We start from the raw sequence: 20857 nt of genomic DNA, 5'->3' as shown, positions 1-20857 counted from the left end.
CTATGATTGGCAGTGAGACTTTATTTTTCATGTTATAGGCTGTCATTGTTCTACAGTCCAGTTCATAATCCATAGAGTGAAATATCAGTAACTTAGAGTGAACGGAGCGGTAACTTGTGTATGGACAGTATTTTGTTTTCATGTGAACAGAGATCATTTATCATTGAATACAGCTGAAAAAAGACATGCATCAAATGTACATATATAATATATATAAAATATATACATGTCATTATTGTTGAATGGTTGTGGTTTGCTTTTACATAGTTTTATATACATGCATTTTGGCATTTCATTTTTTTCCAGGGGTATAATAACTTAGCTTAACTAGTTTAATGGTTTAAAGTGCAACTTTCATACATGGCTTAGTATTCTGCAGTTTGGCTGATAGATATTACTTTATTAGATACATTTAGAAGTGTAATATACTGTACTGTGTTTCGACTTGCATTGGATTTCTGACTTCAGGAAAGACTTTTCAGCATGCAGTCATTACACTTTTGTGTCTTTTTCCTTGGCCATATGTGAACATTTCCTTGTGTCTGAGGAATATAAAATGATGTGGACTTAGAGCTTCATTTATTTTCTAGTCCATGGCAGAAAAGCTCTTAGCAGACAAGGGTCTGCATGCATTACATTCTTTCATTATATTGACTCACTTATTGTAAGCAAATGAGATGTATTCCCCCAGTCTCCTCTCTCTCTCTCTCTCTCTCTCTCTCTCTCTCTCTCTCTCTCCCCCCTCTCTCTCCCCTCCCTCTCTCTCTCTCTCCCCCTCTCTCTCTGTGTTTCCCTCTCTCTCTCTCCATTGTCAATGCCTGCATTTTCTCAGCAACTACAGGTGGTATGGAAGTCAAACTACTTATGAGCAAGACCTTTCTAGTTTCTATAATTCTAGTCATCTCCCTTTTGATGATTTGGTAAATATGATGAGAGGTCAAGAACATCACAGTTCACATGGTGAAAATACCAACAACAAAAAAAGAAGTCATATATCTCTTTTTATATATTATATATGCACACATCCAGTTTTCCTCAAGTTTGATGTAGCAACTGGTCATGATAAATAATATGATCTGATAACTGGTATTGGAGTCAAAGGTCCAGGTCATAACATGGCATGATATTGATATGAAAAACTTGTGGGCATGGGAGAGATAAGATCTTCCAGTCCATACAATCTTCATCAGACATGGTACAGTGACTGGTCATGGTGAGAACAAAAACCATTTGAAGAGTCATCACAACAAGGCACAGTGGGGAAAAAATGTGTATGGTAGAGCTTTTTGCAAAATCATTTCATAAATCATCCTCCCTCTCCTAAAATTTAGGAGAAGAAGAAAAGGGTTTGTGCTTCTTATGTTATTAAAGTGACTCAGTTTCCCCAGTTGATCAGAGGCAGGAAACGATTTTAAGCTTGAGTATAGTTGCTTATGCAAACTGCCAGCAACTAAATTTAAGAAATTATACATAATCAAAATGTGTCAACTTGAAAAGATCGGTGAGAGAACCTGTTCGGTGTTAATTAGCTTTGCTTCAAGACATGGCAGTGACCTCCAGATGTCATAAGTCTTAACAAGACACTGGATTGCACCTTTTACAAAGTCATGATTAAACAGTGTCTGTTGTAGCAAAACAGTCCAGTGTGTCAGTCCCTGTTGCAAAGACAGCTGTTTGGAAAGGAGCACACTGCATTTTAATACTGCTTGATATTTTAATACTGCATAATAAAGTGTCTCAAAGCTTGGTTTGTTTCATTTCAAATTTTGCCCAGTCTCTGTTATTCATTGTCTTGGTATCACCCACTTTGCTCTGTCTCAAACTCGTATCCAAACTGGTCAGTAAATTAAGATCATGTGACACTAATTGCATTGTATACATTCCTCTGAAATTATCTGTCTCCTCCATAATCCTTGCCCTTTCCATACATGTAAGTAAAGCATCTCTCTCTCTCTCTCTCTCTCTCTCTCTCTCTCTCTCTCTTTCTCTCTCTCTCTCTCTCTCTTTTCTCATTTTCTCCACATGTATACACCATTCTTAACAGTGTGTTTACATCTGTGTGCACAATTGTTAATGTTTTCCTTTCCATGACTTGTAATGAATCATAATTTGATATAACGCGGGATTTGTGTGTGTGTGTATGTGTGTTATTTTTATTTTTTTAATCGATTTCATTACCTTGTTTTTCTTTTCTTTTTCTTTTTTTCCTTTTCTTTTCTTCCTCCTTTTCCCTTATGCTTATTCTATTATCCTCAGAAATAAAACTCATTCATACACCCATTCCCTGTCTGTGTCTGTCTCTGTCTCTTTCTGTCTGTCTGTCTCTCTCTCTGTCTAGGAAAGGTCACATTTTCTTCCCACCGCCTCCGTCCTCTGCCTCATGCACCCTCTCCCCTCATCCCTTCTGTTATCTCTTTTTCTCTCCATTCCCTCCTTTCCCCCCTCATCCACAGGGTTCTTTCCATCCCACCATCCCTCCTATCTTGTCCTCTCTTTTTCCATCTTTGGCACAATTGATACACATTCTCTCTCTCTCTGTCTGCCCACCTTCCCCCTTCTCTCTCCCACCTTCCCCCTTCTCTCTCCCTCATCACATTTTTGTCACCCAATCCGCTCCCCCAACCCCCACACTCCCCGGCAATGTGGCACTCTTGAGCATACGTTTTGTCTTGTGTTACTTATCATGAAAACGAAACGGGGGTGGGGTGTGGTGGGTGGGGGGGGGGCGTGAAGGGGGGGTGGGGGGTGAAGGGGGGGCGGGGGGGGGGGGGGGGGTCAAGCGCCTGTGCCAGTGCCACACCAGTCTTGACAATGACAAATTGTTGCAGTGGAAAAGAAGACAGTCGTGCCTGACCAGCATACCTTGGGGGGGGGGGGGGGGATGGGGGGTCGAGGAGGGGAGGGTTGCGACATGGGAAAGTGGGGTTTAGGAGTGGGTGAGGGCTCGGGAAAGTAGATGGAGGTAGGCGGGGAGCGATCAGGGCCCATGCATGTTGTGGATGGATGGATTCCTCAGAGAGACAGGAAAGTAGAGTGAAATTGGGCAAGGGATGGGAGTGGGAATGAAGAGGGCAGTGGCAGGGTAGTCACATTGTTGTCATCGTAGGCCCCCGTTGCCGTGCAACCGTCATTTCGTCAGTCTGGCTGGCAGATGATGTGTGTAGTGCGTGTGCATGCTTCGCGGTGTTGACATCTTGCGAGTTTGATATTGTTCCACTAGTGAGTGTTTAGTTTCCTCGAGTGAATTGCACTTTGTGTGAAGCATTTATTTCTTTCTTTAAATAATTAAAAAAAAAAAAAAAAAAAGGTGTGTCAAACAGGTTGCAAGATAGCACAGGAATGATTTCTTATTCTTGCAATATCTATGTCTCAGTAAATGTTGTACAGTATGAACATGAATATCTACCCCCCAAAAAATCATGAAATACATTCTTTCTACCTCCACCTCCTGCCTATTATTGGTGGTTGTTGTTTTTGTTTTGTTTTGTTTTGTTTTTTGGGTTTTTTTTGTTTGTTTGTTTCTCCTTTGTGCAAATGAACGAGATAATGTTAGATAGGTTATATATGTATTGATTAAAAATTTTAGATATGTACATGTGCTTTAGTAAAAGAAAAACACACATGAGACAGGGTCAAGTAGCATGGAACTTGGTATCAGAATTATAGTCTGTACTGCTGTTTAGGTTTCTTCTTTTTCTGGACAATTAAGATCAGTAATGCTGTGTAGTATTCTTTATTTCTTTCCTGGCAAATATACTGTTTCAGTTTTTTAGTACATATGGGAATTGTTACACAATTTGTCAGTTATTTGATAATCTAGACAATAAAAAAAAAGTGTAACAATACATACGTGCATGCCTGGTTGATAGCCTTCAAAACAAAGAAATTGAACACTTAGCAAATGAAGAACATGATCCATTATATTTTTTAGAAAATAGAATAGGCAAGTAGCATATTCCCTAAAAACATTTTCTTGTAAGTTCCCCTTCTTTAATGTACTACATTCCATTGACATAACAATGGAAGCACAAAACTGGCACAAAATATATGAGCACTTCACTGGCAGAGGCATGTCCAATTTGTTTGTCCCACAAATGTTTTATGGGCAGAAGGAAGCCCCTTGTACAATCACCCTGCTAAAGTGTCTTGTGTGAGGATCCTCAGCTTCACTTTCACCTTTCCCAGTGTCTGTGTTGTCATGGTGTGTGATGGCCGTCTGTGAGAGTTTCATCTTCACAAGTTTCACACACTCTTTTTTCTGCTTTTTATTATTATTTTTTATGTTATTTTTTTGTGTATGGCCTATGGGTCATCATAATTGTGGAATGTTCCATTAAGAATATTTCTTCAGACACAGACTGATTGATTGGCTTTCTGGTTGATTGATTACAGCTCAAAGGCTGTTCCGAGGTATGTCATTACTGATTTATGACATCTCTCGGGGAAGTTAAGCCTTAGGCAGATGGAACAGTCTTCAAGGTGAAAACCGCAGCTTTTTACTTTTAGGAACATTCAGTCTTTCAGAGTTGGTATGCCATGGTGTTGATGAACAGCACTGGAAGTGGTAAACAAAGACCAGACAGTGTATGTTCTTTAACCCCTGAAAAGGTGACATTTGTGCAGACAGTTGAATCACAAGAAAGGTAACGTTTGTCCAGGCGGTTGAATCACAAAGAAGTAAGGTTTGCTATTGCCATTCAGACTGTTTGACGGCAAACATAGAAAAGTGCAGACAAGTGAGGAGCATTTTGGTGTATTTGGTGCAAGTTTGTGGATTGGGATTATTATTATTCCTGCACGGTGCAGTTGCATGTGGTATTCATATTTGGCTGCTGTGACCTCTTAATTCATGTGAGTACAAGTTTGGAGGACAGGAAGATTGTGTGTCTATTTCTGTCTGTGCACAGGATGTGAGTGAATGTATATGTGGATATTTGAATTATATGTAAGTGCGTAAAGAATTTCCACATCAGTATGAATTTATTTATGTTTATCCAATCACAGTCTTACAAATAAGCATGCCAGTATGAAATTCTCAGTCTATTGACTTTTGTTATATTAGATTTTCATGATGTTAGTCATATCCTGTGTTTGAGTATGTATCCTCAAACACATGTATGATTTCATTAAGTGATCAGACATTGTATCAAGTACTGTATTCAGACATGATGTATGTATGCACACACATGCACATCCCTTTGTATGCCTCAGTTTGAATGCTTTTGCATGCTTATATGTGTGCACACACACACGCACGCAGCGCATGCACGTGGCCCACGCCTGTAGCTCTCGCACCCTTCCTTTCAACTCACACTATTCACACCACCAACCCTGGCCAAGTCGTGCTTGGTTTTCTTGACTTATAGTTATACCTTTGCTAGGCCTTCCAGTATTGCGGTCATGTCGTTAAGTCACAAATCGATCATACCTCAACCACCACCACCACCTCCTCCTCCTCCTCCTTCACCCGTTTCTCCCTGTACTGACCCCTCCCTTCCCTCTAAGCCTTTCTTCCCACCTTCCTTTCCACCGACAACCCGCCCCACGCCCCCTTTATCTCCCCTTACCCTTTCTCTCCCTTCCCCTTCTACCTCCCTCTCCCATTCTGGACAATTGCTTTTTCTTGCATTGCTATCCCAAGTGTTAGCATTCTGTGGTTATTGGTGTGTACAGTTAGAGAGCTGCGACTCCACTGTACAGTATTGCTGGTCGCCCTCGGCCTTGACAGGAGTCTGCCCTAACCCTGCCCCCAGTCCCACCCCAGTGAAATTGTTGCCCATATATCGCCTTGGACAGCAGGGGTCTTGCTTTGGATTTTATGCGCTCTCTCTCTGTCTGTCCTCCCTCTGCCTGCCTGTCTCTGTCTCTGTCTGTCTGTCTGTCTCTCTCTCTCTCTCTCTCTCTCTCTCTCTGTCTGTCTGTCTGAGTGATCATTGTAATCGTTTATTTTCTTGTTAAAAATTGTCCAGCAAATATATCCCTTCTCAAAGAATGCTTTTGTGGGAAAATAAAGAGAGGTACAATGGTAATGTGACATTGGAATGGAGGTCATGAAACAAACCACAGGCTTCAAAGAACAATGTTTAAAAAAAGATATAGTTTGCAGTGTATGACTCTGTCATGTGATATCTTGGGTAATTTTGTATGTGGGAGAGTTTGGAGTGGGTTCAGTGTGTGACTGCTTATGGAATTGTTTTTCAATTAAATAAAATGTCATTCAGGTCTTTCAGAATGAAGTCAGTTATAAACTCAGTTGGTGATATCACATTGTGAATACTTGACTTAGAGCTTGGAGATGCTGATTTTGTGGCGTGTGTGTGTGAGTTTGCATTCATTTTATATTGATAAGACAGACCAAAAAAATAAAATGAATAAATAAAATAAAAAAAGGTGGGGAGTAAGAAGGAAGTGCAGCAAAGGGGGGAAATATCAACACTAAAAGTAAGATTTGAGCATGCCGTTTCAGTGTCTTGTTTCCCATGCAAGAGATAAGTGTGTAAAGCAAACACAGGTGTAGATGGCACATGTGCACTCCCGTCTTGATATCTGACAAGCTGTCAGCGTGCCAGGAGACACAGGCAATGGACTTAATGACTCCTTGCTGCTAATGGAAATAACAAGGTGGAAACTAAGCTGTACCGTTCATAACCCTGAGATGGTGATGCTGGTAAGAATTGGAGGGGAAAGGGGGGGGGGGGTGTCTTCATTTTATTCCCCCCTGAAGACTCTGAAATTGGTTAGAGATGGATCAGTATTTTATGTGTGTGCCCATGACTGCATGTGTGTATATGTGTGTGTGTGTTCAATACAAAAAATATTTCTAACAGCTGGTAATCCAATACGCTGCAAATGGGGTGTGTGAAGGGGGGTAGGGTGGCCAGTTTAAATCACTTCTTTTTCTTTTTTTAAAAATTTTTTATTGGGGGAGCCCTTTTTCACAATCATGTTTGACCCATCATTCTCCGTAACTTTGTGAGCTTTCAACTGGAGGACATTGGTTGGATCAGTGTCAACAAAGCCAGTGGCTGCATCTTTAGTTGTTGATGGCTGCACTGCTTCAACATTGACATTGGCTGTAGTTGTGTTGTTGTTGTTTTTTTTAATTAACAATATCACAGGGGGATCCTCTCCAAATTCATGCTCAACCTGAGAAGACATGAGAACCAGTCAGTGTACCAGATTTGTGCTTGACCTTTTTTCAAGAAATGTGAGCTGGCTTACTGATCACTGGCACACATACAGACAACGGGAATGCTGTTTTATCCCCTCCCCAGTTTTTGGAGGCTTTAAGACAAAAAAGAAGAAAAGAAAAGACAGACTTCTGTATGTGCTCACTGAACATGTGAACCAGGGAAAGGTCAGAAGGAAGGTCTGGGATTCATTTCATGATCGCTGGCTTGCGTGATGTCTTTCCTCTTCCCCATTCTGTGTGTGTGTGTATGTGTGTGTGTGCATGTGTGTGTGTGTGCGTGTGCGTGCGTGTGTGTGTGTGTGTGTGTGTGTCCATAGTTCTTATTCTCTGTCTTTCATTCTTTGTCTATAATTTTCCATGTCTCCACCTCCCTCTGCCCCCCTCCCCCGCCTCTCTCTCTCATTGCCCTTCACGACATGTTCGAACAGTTGAAGACAAAGAACGGTATATTTTCAAAATGGTGTTTACTGTTTCGGTATAGTTTCCTTTCACACTGTCATCATAGTTTCATCCCCCTGTTTCCTTCCACCTCACATTTCAACCCATCTTCATGCCCAGATGGAAGTCTCCCATCACCACTCCCCTGTTTTCCCAGTCCCTCTCATTCTTGCCCTTCACCGGACCTCATTTCCTAAACATTTATGTAAGGTATTTGTTGATCATGTACCATCTCTCTCTCTCTCTCTCTCTCTCTCTCTCCCTCTCTCTCTCTCTCTCTCTGTCTCTCTCTCTCTCTGTGTGTGTGTGTGTGTGTGTGTGTGTGTCTTATATCAGACTCATCTATATTATTTTGTCAGTTTTCTAATTACTTTGCCTTTTATACTCCTATTTGTTAAAGTACCTTTTCTGTCTGTATGTCTGTCTCCCCCACCCCCTCTTTCTCTCTCTCTCTCTCTATTTTATGAGCCAAATCCTTATTTCTCAGTGTTTGAAACTTCTGTGCCTTTTATATATCTATTTTAAATACTCATCTTTCATCATCTGTGTCTGTCTCTCCTGTCCCTGTTCCCTCTCTCTGTCTGTCTGCCAACCCCCCAATTCCCCCCCCCCCCTCCCCCCTCTCTCTCTCTCTTTTTCTCTTGTCCTCTACCGCGCCACTACCTGTCTGGGTTAATCCTGGTGTATGGATTGGACTTAGGAGTCCCGTTTAGTCAGCTTTACTCATTACCGTGATCACAGTTTAGTCAGCTTTAGTCAGCTTTACTCATTACTGTGATCACAGTTTAGTCAGCTTTAGTCAGCTTTACTCATTACTGTGATCACACTTTAGTCAGCTTTAGTCAGCTTTACTCATTACTGTAATCAGTGTCTTCTCCGAAGAGCGCCCATACTTTGTGTGTGTGTGTGTGTGTGTGTGTGTGTGTGTGTGCGCGCGCACGCGCCTAAAATCAGCAAGGACCTAACTGGAATCATGGCTAGCCTATCCTTCTGTCACGAGGTGTAGATGAAGACCCAGTGGTGTTGTAAGTTTGGGTATCAACCGGGATCTATTGTGTGTGAAGCAAACAGGTCCAATGCCAAATGCCAGCCCAGTACCGTCCCCTCTCACCTCCCTCCCCCCCACCCCCGCCCCCACTGCCTCCCATCGCCCAGTCCTCCCCCTCCGTCCCGCCTGCTCCCCTCCACCCCACTGGCGTGCAAGGTAGATAGTCTTTCCAGATTGGGCAGGTATTTTTGATCGGATGCCAGACGCCTGTCGTTTCTTGCCACCCTCCACCTCTACCCTCCTTCCCCTCTCCTTCACCCAGGGATGCGTCTGAAGTTTTGACGAATGCGGTGATAAAGGGGAAAGAGCGGCGAGTGAGATAAGCGTGGACAAGTTGGTGTTGTCAGGCGCCTGTGCTTCTTGTTGCCTGGAAAACAGCTGATAGACGGTTCAGATAACCCCGTTCCTGGATTTGCTCGGTGCTGGCGTGTGTGTGTGTGAAAAAAAAAAGAAGAAGATGACAAAATGAAATATACATTGACAAACTCAAGAGTAGTTGTATGAAATCTGTTTTTTCTTAGTCATCAAAACATCGTACAATGTATTTAGACTTATGTGTGTTCTTGTTTACATTGGAATTGATGTTTAATGCATAATAACACCCACTCATCAAGAGAGCAAGATTTCATATCCATGGTTTGAGTCATGCATGCGCTGTTTTGTCACCCTCTACTGGATCTGGAGTGGAAATCTGGCTGCAGGTTTTTCTGGTGACATGATGAAATGAGGTCTTGAGTGCACCATGCAATTAAGAGACTGAAAATAAACCAGGCCAGGAAATGACTTTGCAAAGTTCTGCCAAAAAATCCATTTTCTTTTCAGTGTTCATAGGCCATAACTCTTACATACTTTCTCATACTACGGATTAGTTTTTACCCCACGGTTAAGGCAGCCATACTTGATTTTGGAGAGGGGGCCTGGGGGATGGTGGGTGGTATATATGCTGGATATATTCTTATTTTTGTAACAACCAGGATGCTGATATGGGTTACAGGATCTTTATACACATAAAGGAAATTTTTGGAGCACGAGTAATTCAACATATGTTGTCCAGGGGGATTGGAAAAAGGAATTCCCATGTATCATTCACAAGACACACGTGTTCTTTGATACAATATGGTAGAATTAAAAGTACTGGTATAATTATGGTCCATGTGGGGGGTTTTTTCCCCTAAGAATTGAGAGACAGGTTTGGGATGGGGAGAAAAAGGGTACTAAGGTAAGGAGGTGCATAGACCACATGACAGTTCTTAGACCCTTTTCCAGTACATGTACCCAAGTAATGGCAGCTTTCTGTGCCAAATAACTCATTGCAAAATATTAGTTCTGAAGTTATCATGAAAAAAAATATGCATGATTAATCAAACTGTGTTCTTTGAATTTTAACTGCGATGCTTTTTATATTGATCAGGCATTTAAAAGAAAGCTACCTTGAAAATCAATACGCAGGTCACGTTTGTGCTTGCATGCAAGACATTGTAAGAGAGCCATAGCTTTTCTGTGATGTCATATTATCGTGTTCATTGGTGAGGGTGGAAGAAGATGCACTGATTTTCAGAATGGGAAACAGTGCCAATGCATCGACAATAACAAGATGAAAAGAGAGAGAGAGAGAAATGTGCACAGCTATATGTTTTCGCATTTGACACATCTTCCTGTAATCTAAACTACTAAAGGCATACCCAAGTTCAATATTGTTTTTCTTTTCTGTACCCTCCACTACGCATCTACAAAAATATTAGTGGACATTTATTCATTTCATGATTGAGAATAAAAACTATAAGTCCCCATACATTCAGTTAAACATTTCTGATAGGCAGCTGCCTGTCATCACTCCCAGTAAATGCCTGACATGTGTAATATTTTGTCAATCAACAGTTATGTGATCACCTGTTACATGAACTGTGCTGCTGCACCATTAGCACAGATACTGATTTCCTTGCCAGAGAGAGAGACAGAGATGGACCACCAATGGTGTTTTGGCTTTGCTAGTCTCGTCTTATCTTCTGGGTCAACAGAGGCGGATTGGTTTTACCCTGTGCAATTTTGAGTGATTTCTCTCTTTCCTCATGCTAACTTTTCTTATCTATGTTTGCACTGCTGTGATCATCACTTTCTGTTGTTACATCTTTGCTTTCATGAATTATTAATGCTTTCTGTGGAATTCTCTTATCACAAAAGTGAAATTACTGACAGGTATGAATCAGATCACACACACACACACACACACACACACATATATATATATATATATATATATATATATACACACACACACACACACACACACACACACACACAATCAAGAATTGTACCAAACATTTTGGCTAGTTTTGAATAGAAGGCAACCATTTCTAAACAACAGCATTAGATCCAGTTTGTTATTAATAGTTTTACCTTGCTCATGTCGTGGTCAGGTTTAAAACCTTAATTATAAACTGAAATGACCAGTTCGTTGGATGAGGATGAATTGTATTCTTCCTCATTTGAAAAGTCAGTTGCTTGTGAGAGAGACAGAAGAGTTGGAAACTGCCATAGTATGTGTGTGTGTAAAAAATGTTTCGGAATGAAGCCAAACTCATGGCATTATTCTATTTGCAAGGTATCTTCACCATAATCACCATGTACCATCTCCAAAAACCAGGCACTACTTTTGACATAGGACAAAATAAGGCTGTACACATTTAAAAGTCCTCGTCTGAAACTAAGAGAAAGAGCAAGTAGTGTAAGACAGCTGTTGAATACAGAAGAAGAAAATAGCCTCAGATTTTCCTCCAAGGCCTGTGTCGTATGTCTGATGAATGATTGGAAACAGACAGTTGTTCGATTATCCCTGTCAGCACAGATCATCCTCAGTATGTGAGTGATGAGTTTCTTGGGGTGAAAATGACTTTGTTCTCTTCTTCAGTTATGCAGGCAGCATTGATCAGTAATTGAAACTGCCATGCTTGCTGTGAAGAAGCAGCAAAGGGAGAGGGGGAGAGACAGTACAGTGCTAAATATAGTATCTGTCTGTGTTCATAGTGTGGTTCCATTGGTACCACTTTGACTGCTGTTGCCTTTAAAGAAGTGCCTGCGGTGTTAGGAAGATGTTTATTTTGCTGTAGTTCTGAGTGCAGTGCTGTATTGGTGAAATGGTTTGACTTGGATGTGTGTGCCAGAAGTGACTTTTGTCTGTTTTAGTAGGCGGTGGTACTAGGCTTGTGTGTGTCTGTGTGTGTGTGTGAGAGAGAGAGAGAGAGGTGGAGGACGGAAGGGAGAATGTGTGTGTGTGTGTTTCTTGGCATCATCTCCTTGTCTGCTCATGTGTTTGTCTGTGAAGTTCCTTTCTTCATGTCCTTTTTTGTGGTTCTTATACTTTTATGACATCATAGTAATACAGTTTGCCTTTTTTTTGAGAGGGACAGGGGGGGGGGGATGTTTTTGTTTTGTATTTTCGTTTAAAGAATGTAACACAGTCAAGCTTTTGATTCTTGACAAGCACGTCTTTTGCACCCTCACCCAGCACCATCCCCAGTCATCCCCACTTTTCTTCTTTTCTTCTCCTCGTTCTTTTTCACCTTACTGCTGATGGCTGAAGAACAGCGGTGTCTCCTTTAATTTCTTCAAAGGTTAGAATCACAATATGCTGGCATTCTGAATCTTATTTCTTTAGATATATATATATATATATATATATATATATATATATATATATATATATATATATATATATATATAATTTCAAATATTCTTTGAAGGAAATTCTGAGCATGAAACAATTCTTTGATATATGTATAGGTATTTATTTATTGATTAAGAGCAGCAACAGAACAAATAGCACAACAAAATCTTATGTGACTAGCACAACAAAATCTGATGTGCTAGAGCTTTTTATACTTCATACCTCTACCCTGAATATTCATGCTTAAAACTCCAGTAAGCTATCATAGGTCTTAATGAGAGAGAGATTTCCCTAGTCTCTCAAGTCAGCATATATTTAAATATATATATATATATATAGAGAGAGAGAGAGAGAGGAGATGCTCTTGCCATTACTGCCCCCAAAACTTGAAGAAACGTGGAAATAAAAATGAGTTAAGTTGCTGTTTTCTGAAAGGAAGAAGACCACCAAGAAAGAATAAAGTACATTTCCAAAATCAGCTCATCTAAAATTCTTTCTTGATGTGAAGATAATAGTGGGAATGGTCTTGGAGAGCACATGATGTAAACATGCTGGGTGTAAACTGCTTCTCCACCAAATCTCTGGAAATCTGATGTGTAGAGAGAGCTACAGAAAGTGGAGACTGTGCCAATGCAAAAGGCAAGATTAAAAAGAAAGAAAAAAAAGGAGGAAACAAACAAACAACCAAAATGGATGTTTAGATAGTTTTGCTTTCAGCTATGCTTTCATATTTGAAAATGTGGCCATGTGTGTAAATTGAAAGATGTATTGCATTTTCATCCATTGCTAACTTGAAATACAAGGGATGTTTTCTCTTTTCTTCCTTTTTTTTTTTTTTTTAAATTTTTTTTTTAATCTAGTGATACAAAGCACAAATGTACATAGTTACATGTCACATTTAGTTACGTAAATCCATAATTTTCACTCAGGTATACACAATTATCCATAGACATGTATGTGCTTGCATGCACGCACGCGCGCATGCACACACACACACACACACACACACACACACACACACACACACACACACACACACACACACACACAAGTTGCTCACATGGTGACCTGGGAGGCTGCTGAAATTAGAACTGCAGGTCTGGCAGACCAGAAGGACAGAAGTCTGATGCCCGTACCACTCTGTTACCTTGGCAGTGTCACCCATCAGTGAAGGCAGTTTGTCAGTCTTTGTTAATGTGTATGAGTGATGTAAGAGCAGGAAAAAAAAAGAACTTGAATGCCAGCCCAACACACACATCTCTCTAGATTGTCAATGAAAATATGGAACAGTTTTAAGGGACTTGAATGCCAGCCCAACACACGCACCTCTATAGATTGTTAATGAAAATATGGAACAGTTTTTGGTCAGGACATACTTAGTGCAGGAAACAGTGAGCCATTGGCAGACTGTAATACACAGTGTGAAGTACAACAATCAGTGCTCATGCTTGTGGAAGTCACTGCATGTCACTCCTGTCTGAGCACCAATGCCCATGTACCACGCTATACACCAAATGTTGTCACAATGTTTTTACTGGTACTAACAATAACATTGACAGAAATTTTAAGGCCACCCAAAGAAAGAGACCCGTATTTATGGACCCTGCTTCATGTTTTACACCTTTCCAATCTGGATGTTAAGTTCAGTGAGGGCACCTCTTATGGAGCCATTTTATGGCAATACTTGTATGGAAATAATGCAGGCCATGAGAGCAGCATTATGCTATGTACAGAAAATGTTTTTTTCTGACTTTCCTGTCCAACTCTTCTCAAGTCTTGCTTTTTAAAAGCACCAATAGCTGTACGTCAAAATGCATCACCAGTGCGTAATACCATCAGTGTCACAGCTTTGCATTCTATCACTGTTCTGGCAGCAGCAGGAATGATTAGCTGGTTTGATAGATAGTTGGTTAGTAATTAGATTTTTCTGCTCATTGGGTTTTTTTTGTTTTTTTTGTTTTTGTTTTGTTTGTTTGTTTTTTTACAGTACTCATTCTGATTCTTCCAAGGCTCTGTCAGTCCCAGTGTCAGCAATCCTTAGAGGACCTTCAGTGTCAGCTCAGGCACCATAAGGTTATCCAACAGAGGAGACCCGGTGCTGCTGCTTAAATGCCAGAAGTGTTCACTTAGTGCCTGTTCCAGTTCAGAATACACATTATAAATGACAAACCCTGCTGAAGCCCCCGACCAACTACAGTATCCTGAAGTATCCATAGTGAGTGGGAAGTCACATGGACCTGCCAGCACTGATGAACTTAGCATTAGCAGAAAAGTGGACAGGAACATGAACTCTTTGTGGCCATGAGACAGGACAATCTTTTGGAGTTGGATTCTTTCCATTTGCAAGCAATAAAATGGATTGTTTGAGATTTAGTGTTATAAAATTAAAAGTTTTGTTTTTATCTGGAAATTGATTATTTTTCTTTAATGTAGGTGAAAGATAGCAGGAATGTCCTTTACATCTGACATGTGAAAAGGTCAAAAAAGATGTATGGCTTGACCATTTTGTTATGTGTTCAGTGCTGAAGACCTCACTATGTTCTGCAGCTTCTACATAAACATGGTTTTCATTCTCAGTCTTCTGCGGTATGGGAAGTCCACTGGTTAGGATGTTTGGGAAAACACCGTTATGAACGTTATGAACGGACTGTACAGATACATTCACGCCCACAGGATGACTTCAGCAAGCAGCAACAACAAGGCCGACAAGTTTGGGGAGGGGGGTTGGTGGTGATGGGAGTTCCAAGATATTCGTTTACATGATGGTGGTTTGGCTGCAGACCAACTGCCGTGCTGCTGCTGTCTTGCAGGATGGGGGGTTGGGGGAGGGGAGGGGGGAGTGAGGGGTTAAAGTGTGGCGCTCCCCAACTCCCCAGCACCTCCCTCATCCATCCAACCACCAGTCAACGGCCACAGTGCGTGTAACATACATCCCATACAACCACCGACTGCTGAGAGCTGTGTTGCACTCCTCCTGTGTCTGCAGTCAGTGCCAGAGAGAATCTAGAGGCCACCGGCTGGGGGACCGACCCCACTGTACTGCAGTTCACAGGGTCCACTCCTCCTCCTTCAGTGGTGGTTGCCACTGTGTATATCGGATGCTGTTTCTTCGTTACGCCTTGGGTTAATTAGCTGCTGCCTGCCACACACGGACAATCTTTCCTTTTCGCGAGCGAGTAAAGGGGTTTCACTTGTCTGTGGTGGTTTTCGTTTTCTTTGTTGTTCGTTTTTTCTTTCATTTCTTTTTTATTTTCATTTTAATTGGGTGTTTGGGGGGCTTTTTTTCATATTGTTGTTACGCAAGTGTCCCTTTTCCGTTGTGTTACCAATTTACTGATGAGGTGTCATATATATATATATGTGTGTGTGTGTGTGTGTAAAGTAATATATATATATATATATTGTTTTATTTTTGCCTGCCTAATGGTGTAGAGGGTGCATTAGTCAGAGGAGGGATGAGTGGTAACCTTGTGCTGAAACCGGGGATTTACTTGGTAAATTACAACCCGACATCATTTTTATCATAGGTTAAGGTGCGCTGACAAGCCGGTTAGGTGATTTGTACCACGCAGCATCTTACCTGCTAAGATTTTCTGCAGCTGTTCTCTGCTCGTTCTCGTTTCCGCAAGCATCGCTCTACCGTTGACCATCTGGTTCGTCTGGAAACCACGATAAGAAATGCTTTCGTCAACAAACAACATGTGGTGGCCATATTTTTTGACCTGGAGAAAGCTTACGATACCACGTGGAAATTTGGTATTCTTTCCGACTTGCACAAGCTCGGCTTCCGAGGACACCTGCCTCAGTTTATCCACAATTTTTTACAAGACAGACAATTCCAGGTGAGAGTCGGCACCACCCTGTCCGACATTCACGAGCAGGAGCTGGGTGTCCCGCAGGGGAGCATCCTGTCGCCGGCTCTGTTCAGCATCAAAATTAACGACATCGTTCAATCCGTTCAGAAAGGATCGGACAGCTCGCTGTTCGTGGATGATTTTGCTTTATATGCAACCGGCAGCACGTACGCCAGCATCCAGCGACGGCTTCAGCTCTGCGTCAACAAAATCCAGTGTTGGGCAGAGGAGAATGGCTTCACATTTTCGTCCTCCAAAACTGAATGCATCCACTTTCATAATTTTCGCCAATTCTATCAGGACCCTGAAATCCGTCTGGGAACATCCACCATCCCGGCGGTCAAGGAAGCCAGATTTCTAGGGGTGGTCTTCGATCAGAAGCTGAATTTTCTCAGCCACATTAAACAGCTGAAAATATCTTGCCTAAAAGCCCTGAACATCATCCGAGTTGTGGCACACACGAACTGGGGTGCTGATAAGAGGACTCTCTTGCACCTCTACAGAGCCCTGGTCCGGTCCAAACTGGATTATGGAAGTGTTGTATACGGCTCGGCCAGACCGTCCTACCTGAAACTGTTGGACCCTGTACACCACCAAGGGCTCCGTCTCAGCTTGGGTGCTTTCCGCACCACCCCTGTGCACAGCCTGTACGCAGAGGCGGGGGAACCGCCTCTTTCCAACCGCAGACTGAAGCTGACCCTGAACTATTATTTGAAATTGTTTTCGGAACCTACAAACCCTGCTTACGATGCTGTATTCAACAACCCTTTCGATAAGAAATTTACAGACAACCCAAACTGCATACCTCCTCTCGGACTCCGCATTCAGCCGCACTTGGAAAATGCCGATCTGGATGTCAGTGGCATCTCAGATTTCTCTAAATTCCCTGACAGCCCCCCGTGGACCTTTACAACACCTGAGGTCCGATTCGATCTGGCCTCGTACCGTAAGGACACCACCAGTTCTCTGGCCTACAGAACCTACTTTTCGGAACTGTACCACAAATTCCCCACCTTTCAAGGCATCTTCACTGACGGTTCCAAGTCAGAGGACGGAGTCGCCGCATCTGCGTTCTGTCCCGCCTTTCCTGACCGGCCCTCAACGGAACACATCCTATCTGACAGCTCGGTATACACCGCGGAACTGACTGCACTGGTCCTGGGGTTAAAAATGGTTCTCTCTTCCAAACAGAAGAGATTCATGATCTTTTCCGACTCCTTATCAGCCCTGGAGGCGATCGCCTGCAGGAATATCACTCATCCCAAACTGCTGGAATTTTATGAAACTTTTACTCTCGCAACGAAGAAAGGATACGAGGTTGTGTTGGCCTGGGTTCCCGGACATGTTGGCATTCGTGGTAACGAAAGGGCGGACCTGCTGGCCAGGAACGCTGTAAAGAAAGAATTGTCCAGATCCTTGGTACCCTATACAGACATGAAGCGGAAGGTCAATTCTTACGTTAAAGATCTTTGGCAAGAGAAATGGAACACCCAGATAGACAACAAGCTCTTCCAGATCCGTCCGGACCTGGGGGAGACCCTCCCTTCGGGGGTGAAGAACAGAAAGGAGGAATCTGTGCTGTGCAGACTGCGTACGGGGCACACTTTTTTTACTCATTCTTACTTGTTGAAGGGGGAGGAGGCCCCTCGATGCGTTCCCTGTGACGAGCCTCTCACCGTGAAACACGTGCTCCTTGACTGTTGGGATCTGCTTGACGTTAGACGCAGACATTACACGGCGGTTTCTTTGAAGACTTTGTTTCGTGATGTCCCTCCGTGGGCGCTGATGGACTTCTTAAAAGAAGTGAACCTTTTTAACCAGATTTGAAGGTTTTAAACTATGGAAGTTTTTTTTTAAACTTTGGAGTGGAAAGTTTGAAGTGGTGACTCATTTTAATTGGTTGTTTTTTTAGCCTTGTAGTAGTAATTGACGCGGCGATAGCCTTGAGATGGCCTTAGTGGTCGGCGAGGCTCTAAGCACCATAATTTCATTTCATTTCTCTGCTCGTTCTCTGGCATCGCATGCTGTGAGGTGAAACGACTTTTTTTCTTCTTTTTTTTTTAGTGAAAAAAAAAAACCCACATCGGTTCGTGGTGTGTTTGTTGCTGATGAGATGGTTATTCGTTCACCCTAGGTGTCATGATGTTCATCTGCTGTTGAGGGACTAGGAGTTTTGTGACTGGTGTTTACAGTGTCAGTGTGGAGCAAACTGAAGATTATACACTCCACGGATATCTGTCCAACAATCAAACCAACGAATCTTTCTTCTGTTCGTCGAATTTACAGATGCCTGATGCTGATGTGTGTGTGTGTGTGTGTTTGTGGTGCTGTGACGACATTCGTAAAGCTAACGATGGAGATTTCAAACATAAAACTTATTGAAGAGATAAAATCGACACAAATCAAAGAAATAGAAAAGGGTTTCACTTTCAGTGCTGTTGTGAAAGAGAACTCGGGCGGGGAAAAGTCATTTGAGAAAAAAAGAGAAGAAAATAGAAGGAAATCTGCATACATGTTCACATCAGCTGAATGGAAGAAGTAATAAGGCGTTGTTTGCTTTCGTTAATTTATAAAAAGAAAAAGAAAAAAGAAGAAGAAGCCTTATTTTAATGTTGCATGTATTTGTGTGCGCGCGCGCACGTTGCCGTTTCTGCAAAACATACGAATGCACGCGCCAAATCATTTATTTTTAGCGTCAGGATGTCGACAGGGAACCCTTACGACGAAACTGGAAGAAGGTTCCAAGGATTGAGAGGCAGGAAAAGCACCGGAGATACTAGGCACCAGCATGATATGAGATGAAAGATCGGCCACTGAGCCGTGTATCTGCTCCCTCTTCCCGTGATAAGATTTCACCTTGTGCCACACTCAGCGTGGAGGGGGTCGGGGAAGGAGAGGGTCGAAAGGAGAGTGGTGGGGTCAACATTTTGCGCCTAATATCAAAACTGCTGCTGGTGCCAGATGATTTATTTATTCCTCGGTGCCCCCAGACCTGTTGCTGTGAGACGGCAGTATCTGGCTTGTCATACATACATCTAACCAGCGACCGTGTTCGGGTGCAAAGTGATTTATTCAGGCATATCACTTCAAGTGCCCTGCACCCGGAGCGGAGGCGAGGAGATGTGATGGGGCATCGGGGAAGCCAGGATCGCGTGCTTGCGGGCAATCTGAGCCATTCCGGCCAGTCGGTGGGGGCCAGTGTGTAGCAAGCAATAAGTGAATGGATGAGGCCCGATGACGGTCTTCTCGGTCGTCCCCCCCTGCCATTCACCATCGGGATAACTGTGCTTCTTTCTCCCAGGCCTTGGCCGCTTCCCAGTTAGCTGTACTTTGTCAGTGCGTCATCCGGACGGGAGTGCAGTCAGTCGACTGACGGGAGAAACCCACGCTCCCAGCTTCAGCCGGCATTGTTGTCATTACGAGGGAGAGTCGTCAGTGTGAGGGTAGGGGAGGGTTGAGGTAATAAAGGCCACGGCGGTGCGGAAGTCAGGGTTGCACGTGCTGGCGTCTTTAGTGCCAGGTGACGATTTGTCTGAACTTGGCTACCCGGACGCACAGGCTCTTTGGCTGAATGGTTCCATTCTGTGTTAGCTATGAGCATGGGTGATCGGAAAACGGTTTTACCGAAGATTGAAATAGAATGATCCGTTGTAGGGACAGGGACGGAAAAGTAAACAAAGTAACAAAGCGAATGTTACGTATTTGATTCTTTGAGAGTCTTTTATTGTTACAGTTGTGTTTCGGACTTGGTGTCTTCCGATCGTTTGAACGTGTTCTCTCCGTCCTTGATGCAACGCATTTTGTGCAGGTGTGTGTACCGTAATCTGGATAGATTTTACAGCGGCTCAGAACGCTGACATTCAAAATATCGCATAAAAAAGGTTTACCGTCATCTGCAAGAAGACTGTGTAATGGACCTTCTGCAAGGTTCTATTGTCATAAATTGAAAATCAGTCAAAACTTTTTTTTATTTTGAAGGCATAATTTGTTTGAAAGTATGATTTCAGTCCATGAAATGGGAGTGGGAGATGTTATTAAGAATAACGGACTTAGAAAATGGTCCTGACAGCACTGGAGGTGTACTTGGGTTGAAAAATAAAAGTTGTAAAGACACCATTGTTTCCAACTATGAACAACTTAAAGAAGAAAAGGACACCTCCGAATTGCTTCCATTTTGTTATTCTTTTATTGCATGTGAATGGTAATTGACTGGGAGTGTGCAAGAAAATGTCCGCCCACAGCAGCAGAACCTTGTATTGCTAGCCTTGTGTATTTTGTTACTAGTCTCGCCGGGCTTGTGCATCGACTACGACAGAGGAACTGGTTCATTAGAAACGTGAAGTGCGTGGGCTTGCTGCCCGGAGATGGGCAATTGAAGGGAACAGCAGTGTGCAAGGAGTGCTGTTCTTTGATCGCCACACTGCCCATCCCGCCCTCGCCCAGTCTTTCGGCGTAATGTCAGCAGCGCAGGAACTGGCAGCCTTGTCATAACTCAAGGCAGAGTCAGAACCCACCGTACAGGCTCTTTAGTTGTGAAAATTATCAAAGACAGACCCTTACCAACGGCCCCATCCCGAAATCGATTACCAACGACTTCATTACACAACAGCAGCACTGAAACTGACAAGCCGCATTCTAATTCAAGCAAAGAGCCAGAACTG

General features: G+C 42.7%; 1 protein-coding gene across 2 annotated transcripts in view; it reads left to right on the top strand.

Annotated features, from left to right (window-relative positions):
* The window catches only part of LOC143282155 (homer protein homolog 1-like), a 55339-nt gene that overhangs the window by 2419 nt on the left and 32063 nt on the right, over positions 1-20857 (top strand). The window contains exons 1-2 of one of the 2 annotated variants that reach the window (XM_076587702.1): positions 15325-15518; positions 20481-20857. The exon at positions 20481-20857 is cut by the window's right edge and continues 339 nt beyond it. The exons of the other annotated variant lie outside the window; for it this stretch is intronic. The gene's annotated coding sequence lies outside the window, so the exon portion shown is untranslated. Of the gene's footprint in view, positions 1-15324; positions 15519-20480 lie in introns of those variants that run through there. 2 annotated transcript variants of the gene reach the window in all.

The sequence above is a fragment of the Babylonia areolata genome, chromosome 5 (genome assembly GCF_041734735.1).
Source record: "Babylonia areolata isolate BAREFJ2019XMU chromosome 5, ASM4173473v1, whole genome shotgun sequence".
NCBI lineage: Eukaryota > Metazoa > Mollusca > Gastropoda > Neogastropoda > Buccinidae > Babylonia > Babylonia areolata.
This window is presented reverse-complemented; position numbering and strand designations above follow the sequence as displayed.